This window comes from Vulpes vulpes, chromosome 10 (assembly GCF_048418805.1).
Source record: "Vulpes vulpes isolate BD-2025 chromosome 10, VulVul3, whole genome shotgun sequence".
Lineage (NCBI taxonomy): Eukaryota > Metazoa > Chordata > Mammalia > Carnivora > Canidae > Vulpes > Vulpes vulpes.
Genome location: NC_132789.1, coordinates 16,421,464 through 16,427,521, shown reverse-complemented (window position 1 = coordinate 16,427,521; position 6,058 = coordinate 16,421,464).

Below are 6,058 nucleotides of genomic sequence, written 5' to 3'. Positions count from 1 at the left end.
GCTTAGCATTGATGATGAGATACCACTTCACACCTATTAGGACGGCCATTATAGGGGCGCGCCTGGGTGGCTGAGTGGCTGAGGGTCTGCCTTTGGCTCAGGTCATGATCCCGGGGTCCTAGGTTCGCATCCCATATCAGGCTCCCCACAGAGAGCCTGCTCCTCCTCCCTCTGCCTATGTCTCTGCCTCTGTCTCATGAATTTAAAAAAAAAATCTTAAAAAAATGTTTTTAAAAAGGATGGCCATTATTTAAAAAAATATATGTGGGGGCGGGGGATAGTGTTGATGAGGATGTGGAGAAATTGGAAACCCCATGCATAGCTGGTGGGAAGATAAAATGTTGCAGGTACAATGAGAAGCAGTCTAGTGGTCTCTCAAAAAGCTAAAGATTGAATTACCATATGATCCAACAATTCCACTCCTAGGCATATATCCCAAGGAACTGAAAGCAGGGACTCAGATACCTACACATCAATGTTCATAACAGCATTATCCACCATAGCTAAAAAGTGGACACAATCAGGGATCCCTGGGTGGCCCAGTGGTTTAACATCTGCCTTCAGCCCAGGGCATGATCCTGGAGTCCCGGGATCGAGTCCCACACCAGGCAACCTGCATGGAACCTGCTTCTCCCTCTGCCTGTGTCTCTGCCTCTGTGTGTGTGTGTATGTCTCTCATGAATAAATAAATCTTAAAAAAAAAAAAGTGGACACAATCCAAGTATCCATCAATAGATGAATAGATAAACAAAAATGTGCTCTCTCCATACAGTGGAATATTATTCAGTCATAAAAAGGAATGAAGTGTTCATATGTGCTGCAACATGGATGAGCCTTAAAGACATTACACTAAGTGAGGGGCACCTGGCTGGCTCAGTAGATAAAGCATGCAACTATTAATCTCGAGGTTGTAGGTCCAAGCCCCATGTTGGGTGTAGAGATTACTTAAAAATAAAATCTTTTTAAAAAAGACATTATATTAAATGAAAGAAACCAGAGAGAAAAGGACAAATATTGTGTGATTCCACTTTTATAAGGTACCTAGAATAGGCAAATTCATTGGGACAATGTAGAATAGAGGGAACAGAAGGTTGCACAACATTGTGAATATAATTAATGCCACAGAATTGTACACTTACAATGGTAAAAATGGTAAAAATGGTACATTTTGTTATGTACATTCTACCACAATTTTTAAAAAAACTAGGGCACCTGGCTGGTTCAGTTGGAAGAACATGCCACTCTTGATCTCGGGGTTGTGGTTTTAAGCCCCATCTTGGGTGTAGAGATGGCAAAACAAACAGGAGCACGTGTGTGGCTCAGTCATGTAAGCATAATCTTGATTTTGGCTCAGGTTGTGATCTCAGGGTTATGAAATTGAGCTCCTCTCTCTCCTTCTCCCTCTGCCCCTCCTCCTGCCTGTGCTCTCTTGCTGTCTAAAAAAATATAAATAAATACATAAATATTAGTTATCTCTTGCTATAGTCCAATATCTAAAACCAGCAAAAACTGAACACTGGACCTTTTGCTCCAGTTTTTCCTTTAACTCAGAGAATCTTAACAGGATAAGGTGGGGAAACTGGCTGAAGTTGGGGTATGGGTGTAGCTAAATGGTGAGACATAGGGGTTGTAACATTGAGCTCTTCCCCCTCCTAGCAGAAGGACATTGAACAAGCTCCCCAACCTCTCTGAGCCTCAATTTTCTCATGTGTCAAAGGAGAAGGATAAAAAAGCCAGACTTAGGGGCATCTGGGTTAGCTCAGTGGCTGAGCATCTGCCCTCGGTTCAGGTTGTGACCTGAGGTCCTGGAATTGAGTCCCACATCAAGCTCCCCACAGGGAGTCTGCTCCTCCCTCTGCCTATGTATCTGCCTCTCTTTGTTTGTCTCTCATGAATAAATATTTTTAATAAACAATTTCAGTAAAATTGAAAGATATAAAATCAACACTCAAAAACCAAGTATGGGGATCCCTGGGTGGCGCAGCAGTTCGGCCCCTGCCTTTGGCCCAGGGCGCGATCCTGGAGACCCAGGATCGAATCCCACATCGGGCTCCCAGTGCATGGAGCCTGCTTCTCCCTCTGCCTGTGTCTCTGCCTCTCTCTCTCTCTCTCTCTCTGTGACTATCATAAATAAAAAAATTAAAAAAAACAAGTATGTTCCTACACACTAACAATGAACAATTGGAAAAGGTAAGTACGAAAACATTTCCACTTATGGTAGCATCAGATATAATAAAAACACTAGGGTGCCTAGCAGACTTAGTAGGTGGAGCATGTGAGTCTTGGTCTTGGGGTTGTAAATTCAACCCCCACATTGGATGTAGAGATCACTTAAAAATAAAATCTTTAAAAATAACACTAAACCTCAATAAAGGTAAAATACTCAATAAACTTAACCAAGGAGGTAAAAACACTTGTACTATGAAAACTGCAGAACATAGCTGAAAAAAATTGAAGAATTTAGACAGAAATAAATGGAAAGACATCTCATGTTTGTGCATTGGAAGTCTACTTCCAATGCTACCAAAGCGATCTGCAGACTCAGTGCAATACCTATTAAAATCCCAATGGCATTCTTAGCAGAAATAGAAAAATTCATATAGAATCTCAAGACACCCCAAATAGTCCAAATAATTTTGAAAAAGTTGGAGGATTCATACTTCCTGGTTTCAAAACATATTACAAAGGAAAACAAAAAACTAAAACAAAACCAAAAGCATATTACAAAGCTATAGTAATCAAAACATTGAGGTACTGGCATACAGACAGATACAGACCAATGGAATAGAATAGAGAGCTAGAGAGCCCAGAAATAAACCCCACTTACATGGGCAAATGATCTCCAACAAGCATGCCAAGGCCACTCATTGTAGAAAGGGCAATGTCTTCAACAAATGGTGTTGGAAAAATCAGATACCCACATGCAAAAGAATGAAATTGGACCCTTAACCTATGCCATCTACAAAAATTAGCTCAGGGGCACCTGATTGGCTCAGTTGGTAGAGCATGTGACTCTCTCTCTCTCTCTCTCTCTCTCTCTCTCTTTTAAAATTTAAAAATCTCTACACCCAACATGGGGCCTGAGCTCTACCAACCGAGCAAGCCATGGGTCCCTAGAGCATGTGACTCTTGATCTTGAGGTCATGAGTTCAAGCCCCACGTTGGGGATAGAGTTAACTTAAAAAAAAAAAAAAAAAGTTCAAAATGGATTAAAGACCTAAATGTAAGACCCAAAACTACAAAACTCCTAGGAAAAAAGCATATAGAAAAAGCTTCATGTAAGCATTGGAGTTGGTAATGATTTCTTAGATATGACGCCAAAAGCATAGGCAAAACTAGACAAATAGGACTATATCAAATTGAAAAATGTTTGTGCACACAACAGAGTGAAAAGTGACCTACAGAATAGACGAGATTTGCAAATGATCTATCAGATAAGAAGTTAGTATCCGGAATACACGAAGAGCTCCTCTTCTGTCTGGATGGCTAGAGTGTGGGAAAAAAAAGATTTAGATACTTTGGTGTACTGCCTCAATTTGCTCCACTGGAATAGCACAGTAGGGTCACCTGTGTAAAGCTCTTAGCATCTTTCCTGGCTCAGCACTCAAGGAGCATTTGCCGCTGTTGCTGTTGCATTGTTGTTGTTGTTGTTGTTGTTGTTGTTGTTGTTGTTGAAGAGAGCTCTGGACTAAGAGGCAGGTCCATTCAGGTTTACATCCTAGCCCTACCACTTTCTGGCTGTGTCACTTTGAGCCCGTGACTTAACCTCTCTGAACCTGTTTCACCAACTGTAAAAAGGGGAAGATGGTGAAAACAATAATAACTATGTCAGAAGATTGTTGCTAGGCCAGAATACTATGTATGCAAAGCTCTTCGCACAGTGCCAAGCAAACAGAAGCACTCAGCACGTGGTAGCTGATACTTCCCTTTAAGCATTTCCTGAAATCAAGAGCCTTGTCCTTCAGGGGCCCGGCAGGGGTGACCTTGCTGGAGTGTGGGTACGCCGTCACCTGAAGGAGCCAAGAAGCTATCCTTAGTTGTTCTTTCCACTGGATAGTGTGCTTTTCCCAGGCTGGGAGAAGCTGTGTGGCACACACCTGTGCAGGAGTCTGGGGCAGCATGAGGTCATGGTACAGAGTGTAGTGGCCTGGCAGGGTACTTGGTGCCTGCAGGGTCCCTCCTCTGCCACCTTGATGTCCCCTGCAGAGGTGTGCATTGTTACATTTAGCATATCTCTTTCCAGAGGGAGAGGGTCTGGTAGTAGCCTGGCACCTCGCCCACCAGGGGCTTCGCCTATGCCCCTGCACCAAATACACATGGGACTTTGTTCAGCCTGCCTTTGTAGAAGGCCTCCAGTTGGTGGAGGGAGGAGGAAAAAAGGAGGGAAGTAGAACTTACCCTCTTTCTGGCCTCAAGGGGTCTCAAGCACTCCCACTTGCTGCTACAATTCCCTGTCACAAGGTGACACCCAGCTCACATCTTGGGCCTGCTATGTGACACTGGGGCAGCCCCTTAGCCTCTCTGAGCCTCAACCGTCTTCTCTGCAAAATGGAGTTTTGTGATTGGACCCACCTCAGAGGTTTATGCCCGGGTTCTGAGCATGCTCCTGGAGTAGGGTTAGTGCTCAGTAAATGGTGATTAATACCATTAGCCTTAGAGGATTTCATAGCAGCAGCTTCCCCTCCTTCCTCAGACCCGACAGGAGCAGTGTCTGTTCCTCTGTTTCATTCCGACCCCAGGGAACCCACACAAGAGGGACTTAGCATTTTGCTGGCCAACTTTTCCCTTTCCTTGGACAGCTGTCACCTATTCTGGAGGCTAAACAGGCAGACCCTTTTATCAGGCTGATGTGGGGTCCTGAGCTAACCTTACTCTCCCCCCCAGAGGCTCTCCCAGCCCCCACTCACCTCTTGGCAGGCAATGAATCTCTGTATCAGCTTGAGCAGCACTGTCCAATAGAACCCTCCGTAACTCTGGAAACATTCTACATCTCTGTGTCCAGCACAGCAGCCACTAGCCACATGTAGCTACTGAACACTTGAAAAATGGTTAGTGGGACTGAGAAACTATTTTTTTTCTTTTTTAAAAAAGATTTTGTTTATTTGAGAGAGAGAGAGAGAGAGCACAAGCATGGGGAGCAGCAGGCAGAGGGAGAAGCAGGCTCCCCACTGAGCAGGGAGCCCCATATAGGGCTTGATCCCCGGACCCTAAGATAATGACCCAAGATGAAGTCAGACACTTAACCAACTGAGCCACTCAGGCACCCGAAGAAACTAATTTTTTAAAAATGTTTTATTTATTTATTCATGAGAGACACACAGAAAGAGGCAGAGGCATAGGCAGAGGGAAAAACCAGACTCCCCTTGGGGAGCCTGACTCAGGACTCGATCCTAGGACCCCAGGATCATGACCTGAGCCAAAGGCAGACACTCAACCACTGAACCACCCAGGTGCCCCAAGAAACTAATTTTTTTAAAGATGCATTTATTTATTTGAGAGAGACAGAAGCTATGAGCAGTGAGAGATGGAGAGAAACAGACTTCCTGCTGAGCACAGAGCCTGACCCTGAGATCATGACCTGAACCGAAATCAAGAACGCAAGACTTAACGACTGAGCCATCCAGGTGCTCCCAGAGAAACTAATTTTTAATATTATTTAATTGTAATGGATTTAAGTAGCCACATGTGGCTAATGGCTACCATTTTGAACATATGTAGAAACCTCAGACATGTATGAAGAGTAGGATGACTTGAAATGATCCCAAGGTGAATGGAGACAGGGTCAGACCCAAGTAAATAAACCACTTGCACTTTCTGGGCCTCAGTTTCCCCACCTACTCACTAAATGCTGTTTCAGTGTTATCTCATTTGCTGAAGGAGTTTTCCTGGGACTCTGGTTTGGGACAAAACAGGGGAGCGCTTTCAGGTGGATTTCTTCTGTTTTGGCCCTGGTGCATGCTCAAGAGAAAAGTAGAGAGGAGCTGGAATCCTGGAGTGCTTCAGCAGAGTCCACAGGGTTAGGATTAAGCCAATGGACTCTGTACTGTTTCAGACACAG